The sequence below is a fragment of the Brachyhypopomus gauderio genome, chromosome 8 (genome assembly GCF_052324685.1).
Source record: "Brachyhypopomus gauderio isolate BG-103 chromosome 8, BGAUD_0.2, whole genome shotgun sequence".
NCBI lineage: Eukaryota > Metazoa > Chordata > Actinopteri > Gymnotiformes > Hypopomidae > Brachyhypopomus > Brachyhypopomus gauderio.
The window spans coordinates 24460129-24470100 of record NC_135218.1 but is presented as its reverse complement, the minus strand read 5'-3'; the positions used below and the strand labels follow the sequence as shown (position 1 = coordinate 24470100).

The window sequence follows — 9972 nt, the reverse complement described above, 5'->3', positions numbered from 1 at the left end:
ACCAAACGACACACCAGTGGGGCACGTTTCAGCCCAGTCGACGCATGCCTGTCTCTCTGTCGACTCTATCGGTCTAAACGACTAATCTAAACACGGGGAGATATTCGAGGATTCAAAAATGAGGGTAAGGGCACTAAAATACACAAACATCGAGCTTAACTAAAATAGATTAAAAATGTCCCCGGATAAAATAGTTGGGGGGTAACATCACGTTTATGGGCAAATATCAAGGAAACGAATCCATTATGAGCCTATCAAAGAATCAGTTAAATGAGCGTGTAAAATTAAGAACAAAACCTCGCTATTTTTTCTTTTTCCTAAAATTCTGATCCCCTGTTTCCATATGTGGCCCTTATTCCGTCGAGTGTTGCCACGGAAAATAAAGATGTACTTGGGGGAGCCGCGCCGACGATCCGTGCAGAGAGCGATGAATCCAACAGGATGAGCCGAGCATCACTCGACATGGAGCCGGGCAGGTGGGGACGATCCGCTCGGGATGGTACCGAAACCGCTCCACGCCAGTCGCACTGCTCTTCCCCGTCTGTCCAAATCCGTAGCCGTTATATCACACCCAGTACCGGAACCATTACCGACACGCACGCACAGCCCTTGCGCCATGTACAACAACAGCAGTAAAAAAAAAAAGATTAATACTAAGAACGAGACAAAACTGATCACGACGCGAGGATATAAAAATAATGCGAAAAATTCAAAACAAATCCCACCAACCTCGCTCCTTCCGTCTCTCCTTCTTTCGGTACACTGTGAAACAAGTGGGGCGGCGAGGAGGGGGTGAGAGAGGCAGAGAGAGAGAAAAAATGACAGAGCGGAGAGAAAGATCCACAGCGCGCGCCAGAGCGCGAGAGCGCGGGCCGAGCGGGGAGCAGGACGGGGGGGGGGGGTGGGCGGTTCGGTGCCGTCGCCTCTATAGGTGACCAGGGTCAGGATGGAGCATTGAATATTTACAGCTTCTTCTTTTTCTTTATCCCCTTTTCAGTACAGTTGGTAATTTTTTGTTTGTTTTTGTGTTTTTTTTTTTGTTGTTGTTTTTTCTGTTTTTGCTCGTTTGCCAAAAGTCTTTCGCTTGTCTCCCACAAACGAAAACGGCCCGAATTTATCACCCCGTTGGGCGCTTGTTGAGGATAGTAAAGATGTTTTAAATATCTTTTTGGGTGGACGTGGAGCGCGAGAGCAGCACCGCTCGGCACGTGGGTGTGTGCGAAACAGAGAATGCTCAACAAGAGTCCGTCACGAGCTCCTTACTAATGTGCACTTGTGTGAAACTGTGTTGTCCGTATGTGGCAGAATTGAATTTGAGTGAAATTAGGCTTCGTGTAGTCCAGTCAAGAAGGCGCGTGTTAGTCTCGCGTTTAGTTCTTTAACACATTACTGTAACACTTTTGGCCTTTTAACAAATATTAACGGTGTATGAACCAGTTCAAACCCAGCGTCCATATTTACGTCCACGAAGCAGGAATAAACTTTATATTGCAAAATTAAAATGCCACTGAGGTACAAAGTGTATTGCTGTAGTCAGCATCAAAAACAGACGCGGACATTTTCGGCTGAGTCCGTGAGTGTTGTGGTGCTGAAACGGACAGCTCCTTCGTCCAGACTCCGCTGGTGCCCACAGTGGCTGCTCACTGTCTCCCCCTAGCGGTGCTCTCACACATCGAGCCTTTACTGCTGTGGGATCCGTTGCAGCAAACGCACATGGCCACTCTAAACGCACCTTGGCGTGGTGGGATCTTATGAGGTTCTGTGTTTATGCACACAGTTGCAGTTAGACGTCATTATATGGACTAACAGATAATGTCTGTTATTCCCCTACTAGAGTGTGACAGGATGCGGTGGCTGACGACTTCATATACATAAACCCAGTAGCGAACCGTGACCATTAAACCTGCCCCCCCCCGGAAAAAAATTGTTTCCTCTCTAAATTAACTGCAATAACGAAAAAAATTGAGACGACAGTACAGCTTTAGACACGCAATAAACAATAATATCTGTACTAGATAACTTCTTAAGCAAAATAAGGTTCCAACAAAATGAGGTTCACAGCTGCGGAATATGTAAACAACGCGCACGAGGGCATCAAAGGAATGAATCTATATTAGCTAGCGGTGGTACGCTAACGACAGCTAGCGTCGCCACAGCGGGCGGGAATTATCATACAGTTAAGCCCGCCCACTAAGAGGGAAGATATGATTGGTCAATTATGCTGTCATTTGAAACTGGTATTGCTGAATTATAACTGCCAGGCCCTCTGTAAACGAACAACGGGCATCACAGTCCTGATAGGGGGAGACAGGCTCACAGGCTTCCACTTAACCCCTCACCTTCCAACACAGATTGAATACATGGTTGAATAATTTATTTGCTTATATTTTTGTAATTGTTTAGATGTCGATTGTCAAACTGTAAGTAGATAAAATAAAATTGGATAAATTATATTATATATATATTTATGATTTAAGAATATTTTTAGGCCCTCTGAGAGGGCGTAGAGGGCCCTGACGGTTCCCCACTGCATAAACCATCCCATATGATAAAGACTGATCTCATGGTGATTATCTAAGATCTGGTTTTGTGGTCAAGATCACTATAGGGGCTCACTATGTGTGTGAGATCAGCACATTGGCTCAGAGATCTTCTCCAAAAGAGCCCCAGATCTTTGAGGAGGTTTAGTGCTTTGGCCATTCGGGTTGCAGTCACCAAAAGGATGATGTGTCTCTGCTGGCCACCATGGGGGGGCACTGACTAGAATAGGAAAGATGACATAGAGAGGAGCAGACAAAGAGAAAGGTGTGTGTGTGTGTGTGTGTGTTAGAGAGAGGGAGAGAGAGTGTGTGCTTCGCATGAATAAAGCTCGGGCGGTCAGATTAGCTATTCACTCAGTTAATGCTGAGCTCACTGTGGAGTGGAGCAGAGGACACGCTTAACATTCAGGTCCACAAAGGAAACACTCTCAACCAGTCAGCGATACACCGCACAGAGACAGAGAGAGAGAGGGGGAGAGAGAGGGGGGGGGGAGAGAGAGAGAGAGAGAGAGAGAGAGAGAGAGAAAGGAAGGAAGGGAGTGACAGCAGGAGGAAGAGAGAAGGAAAAAGAGGGGGAGGGGGGTAGCGGAGAGCAAAAGAAACAGCGAAAGAAAAAGGATGGAAAGAGTGAAAGAATGAGATTAGATAAGAAATGAGAGGCAAGATTAGACAAGAACTTCTCGTGCCTTTATACGGGCTATAAAGCGGCCCATCCATTGTGATGTACTGCTTCCCTGGCCCGGGTGAGACGGTGGTGAGGAAGACGAGGAAGAGGAAGAGCAAATCCAGCCTGACGGGCCACACTTGGCCTGGTCCTGCCCATCCCACGCGCCAGATCCGATGGCAGGCGACCGCAAGTGCGCCAAGGGCATTACGCCATCCGCCCTGCTGCTGCTCCCAGACACGTGGGTGTCTGTGTCTGCCCCGTGCGTCTGTGTCTGTGTCCTGCACGTCTGTGTCCTGCACGTCTGTGTCCTGCACATCTGTGTCCTGCGCATCTGTGTCCTGCACGTCTGTGTCCTGCACGTCTGTGTCCTGCACATCTGTGTCCTGCGCATCTGTGTCCTGCGCGTCTGTGTCCTGCACGTCCGTGTCCTGCGCGTCCGTGTCCTGCGCGTCCGTGTCCTGCGCGTCCGTGTCCTGCACGTCCGTGTCCTACGCGTCTGTGTCCTGCGCGTCTGTGTCCTGCACGTCTGTGTCCTGCGCGTCTGTGTCCTGCACGTCTGTGTCCTGCGCGTCTGTGTCCTGCACGTCTGTGTCCTGCACATCTGTGTCCTGCGCATCTGTGTCCTGCGCGTCTGTGTCCTGCACGTCCGTGTCCTGCGCGTCCGTGTCCTGCGCGTCCGTGTCCTGCGCGTCCGTGTCCTGCACGTCCGTGTCCTACGCGTCCGTGTCCTACGCGTCTGTGTCCTGCGCGTCTGTGTCCTGCACGTCTGTGTCCTGCGCGTCTGTGTCCTGCACGTCTGTGTCCTGCGCGTCTGTGTCCTGCGCGTCTGTGTCCTGCACGTCTGTGTCCTGCGTGTCTGTGTCCTGAGACATGCATCAAAAATCAGCCACCTGCCTCCATCTAGTCTGAAAGGCAAGGCAGGAGGGAAGATTGCACTGTGTGTGTGTGTGTGTGTGTGTGTGTGTGTGTGTGTGTGTGTGTGTGTGTGTGTGTGTGTGTATGTGTGTGCGTGTGTGCATGCGTGTGTGTGTGTGCGTGTGTGTGCGTGTGTGTGTGAGAGAGAGAGCATGTGTGTGTGTGTGTGTGTGTGTGTGTGTGTGTGTGTGTGTGTGTGTGTGCGTGCGTGAGTGCGTGCGTGCGTGTGTGTGCGTGTGAGAGAGAGAGCATGCGTGTGTGTGTGTGTGTGTGCGTGCGTGAGCGCGTGCGTGTGTGTGTGAGAGAGAGCACGTGTGTGTGCGCACCAGAGGGCTGGCAGAGGTACAGGGTTGCTGCTGACTGGCGTGTTTGTCTGTGCAGCTGTCCAACACTACAATCACACAGATCCCAAACACAATTAGACAGCTTACAGCAGCTTTGGGGAAAACACAACAAACTAACTGCTGGCAGTGACACTCCCCCCATGTTTGGCCTCTAAAGAGCGTCGCCCAGCGTGAGGTTTTATTACGCCGCTCTAGATTACACTCTTGGTGGGCCAAGAACTTCTTACACATTAAATCGGCTATTTGCGATCATAAGTGTCAATGGCCAAATACCGTTCACATCTAAAGCCCAAAGAACCGGGCAAAGTGGGCAGGAAGGTTTTCATAGAATTGTAAGTCCTGTTCTGAGGTCAGTGGGTCTGTATACCGGACAGGTCCTTCAGCTGTGGTGTTAGTACTGCAGACCTAGTTTATGTAGTTGGGTTTCAAGGCTTAAAGCAGAGCTCCCCAACTATTTGGGGCAACACACCTTTAAACTTGCAGTTAATCGTATTTTTCTTATTCTCCTCCTTCTCTCTCTCTCTCCCTCTGTCTGCCATATTCTCTCTATGTCTCTCGCCCCAGGGACAGGTTGGGGTGCCCTAAATGGTTGTGTGTAAGTCGGGGCTGTGGAGCGTGTGTGTGGCACCTGCCGCTGACTGGCCTAGTTCAGGAACTCCTTCTGCACCGTCGCCACCAGCAATGTCAACCAGGAGGAAGGAGCAGAGAAACAGGGGGATGGAGGGAGGGAGGGAGAGAGGACGTGGCAAGAAAGAAAGAGTAAAGAGAAAGAAGCAAGGAAATAAAGGGTGAAGTGAAAGGCTCATTCTAATTCAAGTGTGACTGGAGTCAGCCCCTCCAGGAACACCATCTTGTTCAGTCCACTGTGTTTTTGGTCACATTCAGTCTCTTCTGTCTGCAGACTTCAGAAGTGAGACTGTAGGGATGTAGAACTGTACGGCTGTTGGGGTGTAGAGCTGTAGTTCTGTAGAGTTGTAGACCTGTAGGGCTGTAGGTCTGTAGACCTGTAGGGCTGTTGGGTTGTAGAGGTGTGGAACTGTAGGGCTGTTGGGTTGTAGACCTGTAGGGCTGTAGATGGCAGTATAGTTTGATAGCTAAGACTCCTTCCAGTGTGAAAGGAGCCCAGTTATACAAACCTGAATATGAGGCAGTTTAGGTCTGCTGTCCCCACCCACACTCCTCCTCTTAAGAAAAAAACTCCCCTGAGGGGCTCTCTTCTCTTTTCTTATGTATCCCTCATTCTCTCTCTCTCTCTCTCTCTCTCTCTCTCCATTCCCTTTCTCTTGCTCTCCATCGCTTTGGTTCCAAGGACGGCTTAAAAATAAAGCGTGTCGAGGCCTGTTGGGATAGCAGACGCACGCAGGAATGACACACTTCTCAGAGTGGAGGGAGGGGCAGAAAGGGATGAGCAGAAAGAGAAGGGAGAGAGAGCAGGAGAGGAGGAGAGGGGAGGAGGAGAGAGAGGAGGAGAGGGGAGGAGGAGAGGGGAGGAGGAGAGAGAGGAGGAGAGGAGGAGAGGGGAGGAGGAGAGAGGAGGAGAGGGGAGGAGCTCAGTGAGGAGGTGCGATAGGGAGTCTGCACTGCTAAGTGCTGTAGGGTAATGTAAGGACAGACAGCGTGTCGGAGCTTTGCCTCTGATTGGAGGTGTGTCTGGAGGGGGGGGTCGAAACGCTAAGAGAATCCCCAATTATAAGGTCTAAGGTTGACATCATAAATCATTATCAACGTTGCAAAGACAACATACAATAACAGATACACAACCAAGAAAAAAGGAATCGGGCCTTCCTGTCATGTGGTTATGGTCGTCTCTTTCGCATGTGCAGAGATGAGGAGTGAGTCTGGTGTCTCAGTGACCGAGGCAGCGTCCGTCCCAACGGCTGGTCCTGTATGACGTCTGTCACGTCCACCTATAGATCACACACTGAGAACTGAGCACTGAAGGCACCAGTGCAGTACAAGGAGTCAAACATGAGGTTTTGACTGACTATGCAATAACCATTAGGGCAGTCACACTGATTTCTCTTCTTTAAGAATGATGTCAGTGAAGTGATGTCAGTGAAGTGATGTAAGTTACAGACACTCACTGTAACTCACTGCAATTTAGATTATGACTACGGTTAATCCATGACCATGGCTGGGAAACTCGCTCTAAATCATTATGATTATGGGATTCTGGCTGATTATGGATTATTATTCAGGATCATTGGCTTACTCTAGTTCTTTCTTCTCTATCTCGTATCCACTCTGCTTCTGAGAGGTTCACTTTGGAAAGTAACACTCTAACCACAATCTCTATGCTTCTCTCTGAGTCATTTTACTGGACACCCACCAACACACCGTCAGGAACTTCACTGCATGGTCTGTGGGATCTCCCCATAGGACAAGCCTTCATCAGTATCCAGAACCAGCCACCAGACCAGTGGTCACCAAACCTTCTTTGTAAATCTACCTTCCTACACCATGAAGTTCTAACTCACACCCACCACACCCACCACACCCACCACACCCACCACTCCCACCACTTCTACAAACTGTGCTCTTGCGTCAGACTTGTGGCTCGGGTCTCTGCCGGGAGGTAAACATCTAGGAGGGGGATCGGTGACCCCTGACCTGCGTCGTCATTAGTGTCACAGTGACTACCATCTACATGTACGCACCAGGTCCTCCAGCTCCACCTGTGGAGTGCTGATCTGAGACCTGATCTTCTGCTCTAAATTCACTTTAACCAGCTGAAGCATCTGACTCAAGATCAGAGCTGCCAGTCCTGGGATAAAAGAACTGGACTCACAGACCTCTGGGGTGTAATGTCACTGCTCTCAGTCGGAGAACTTCAGGTAAAGAGGTGGAAACACTGCTGCTCCGCGGACCACAGCACCACCTCTCCACCTTCTCCATCACGCTCAACAACAACAGTGATAGTTATAATAATGCCTAACCCTGGTCTGCCCTTCATGTCTTTGCCTCACTGGTCATCTCTTCCCATCCCTCTCTCTCTTTCTCCATCTCTCCCTATCCCTCTCTCCCTCTATCTCTCCATCTCTCCTCCATCCTCTCTTCCTCCCTGTCGTCTGCTCTGCCAATGGGAACAGAAGGAGAATCAATATGTTTTCAATTTGCAGCAGCATCTCGCACCCGCGCATTCTAATAAGGGCTGAGTGTGTGTGTGTGTGTGTGTGTGTGTGTATATGTGTGTGTGTGTGTGTGATTGGTATTAGGCTATGTTTACCTTTATATTCTCTGCTATTTCCAGGAATCGTCTGGTAGGCTGACACCCCCTCAAATAATCTTTAAAAAGTAATTGTTGGCATGTAAAACACTTCTGTCATCTCATCTTCTCACATCTTCAAACATCCATCCACAAAAGGAGAGAAGATGTCTCTGCACCTACTAAAAACCCTTTATAAAGCTATTTTCAATCTGTTGACATGTTGGGTTTACAGTGTGCAAAATGCCCCATTTTAGCAGAGAGTATATATGTCAAGTTCACAGTGAGCCTCATAATGTGGTTTATTTATGAAGATAAGTCCAAGCACACGTTTGTCTGCACAGAGTGGGAGGACTGAGACAGATGTGTGATGTGTGAGTATGTGGACGCATTATTGATTGTTATGTGTGTCGTGAGAGTTGTCAATATTGCTGTGAGTGGCTGGGGGTGGTGAGAATATCATTTTGTGTGTTTTGTGTATGCGTGTTAGTGTGTGCGAGTTCCTGTTGAATGTTTGTCAGTATTGCAGCGGGCGTGTGTGTCTGAGTGTGTTAGTGTTGGTGGTGACGACGCTCTGGGAACCATACAGATGTGCTGACTGCTCAGTTTCCATGGGAACCGCCCCCGCCCCTTCTCCTCCACCCTTCCATCCTGCTCAGCATCAATGAAAGCGCGATTCGTTCTCATCACTCAACTTTCCTCGTCTTCTGGAGTAACACGCGTCAACGTGCGCGCGCATGTGTGCGATTTAAGTATCATATTTGCTCTCCCCACCCATGCAAACTATAAAACGCTCAGCTGGGATTTACCGCGTTTGAGTGCGGCGTGGTTCGGCTGCATGGGTCGCCCCGGACGGTGTTTGTATGCAGCCTGCGTCCAAAGGTGCCGGAGTTTGTTTGTGTATGGACATACGTGCACATCCACCTGCATGCTGAGAATGAGCACACACACACACACACGTTATTTCTATTTAACACAAACATATGTCCAGTGCATGTGTTCCTGTGGTGAATCCTGTATCATGTACTGGGTAAGTGGAGGAGCGGTGATGCTGGTGGTTGTGTGAGAGTTCCTTAGGAGTGGGACATTCATCATGTATTTAATCAAAGGCAAAAGCAAAGGGGGAGGAGGGGGTGGGGTTGTTATCAAATTGAGTGGCTCCAACATACACTAAATCAATATTTGTGGAGTTTCACCGCGAGAGAAGTGCACCATGGGAGTGTGCACGAGACTGGACGGAATGTAGCGACCACCACCTGGAAGCATTGCGCGCGAATGACAGAAGATCAGAGGGTCCCTGCAGCCTGTGACATCACTCCCGCACAAAACCCTTCATTTAAGGAGCGGACAGAAAGCAGGAACGAAAGAATTACTGCACATGAAGAACCGATAAGATTCCCTCTCCACCGATCAAAGGCATCTTCAAAACCCCCCGGTCCTGCACGTTAGCTCGTGATCCGCAGCCTTCGCTCGCCCCCTCCCGGAGCCGCAGCGCGGAGCACGCGCGCCTGATCAGTATTCCGCGCGCGCTCTGTCTGCCTCTTCGCTTTATTGGACTATTTTTAACCTGCTCCCTCCTTAACCTTGACCAGAAATGATTGAAAGATCGGGATGGCAGGGGAACGAGGAGTGGGGGGAGGGGTGTGACGGATGATATTAAAGTGGAGGAATAAAAGGAGCCCATGAATAAAAGAATAAAGAATCATGCGCGGAGAATTAAGAGGAGCCGGGTCCGGTAACCGCGCGCCACACTGCACAGAAGATGGTGTCTCCGAGTTCAGCGTGTTTGTGGTCAAAGCACTTTACACATCGTTCCTACTCTTCGTATTCTAAAAAACTGTATCATACATGAAGTTTAAACCCATATATGGAGTGGCAAAACAGGCTAATGTCAGCGAATTAAGACTACCTGTTACGTAGCTCAACAACAAGTTATTTTATGTGTGGAGGTTCATGCTGAACATGACAAATTCCACATTATGCAAGAGATAAAAAATTATTTGTAAGAACGGCCTGGTCATTTCATATTAGCAAATGAAATAAGGCACAGGTATCACTATCATCCCCATATTTATCTAGTTATTCATTTCAAGACCAAGTTTGTTTAAAGCCTCGCCACACTGCCCCCTTGTGCAAGGTTTGGGTATAACGTGTGTGAACAGCACAGATACACTGCAGACTTCCACCGTCCTAATACAACCAGTGATACTGTAAAAGACACACTGCATGTCTTTCTGATTGCTTTACCTGCAAAACAGCAAAATTGCAATTTCTACTGAAATGAAGACACGGACAATACAA

General features: G+C 49.0%; 1 protein-coding gene across 1 annotated transcript in view; it reads right to left on the bottom strand.

Moving 5' to 3' along the window:
- Window positions 1–832, bottom strand: part of cacng2b (calcium channel, voltage-dependent, gamma subunit 2b) — a 53407-nt gene extending 52575 nt beyond the window's left edge. The window contains exon 1 of the mRNA XM_077015727.1: window positions 1–832. This exon is cut by the window's left edge and continues 883 nt beyond it. The gene's annotated coding sequence lies outside the window, so the exon portion shown is untranslated.
- Window positions 833–9972: the final 9140 nt, after the last annotated feature.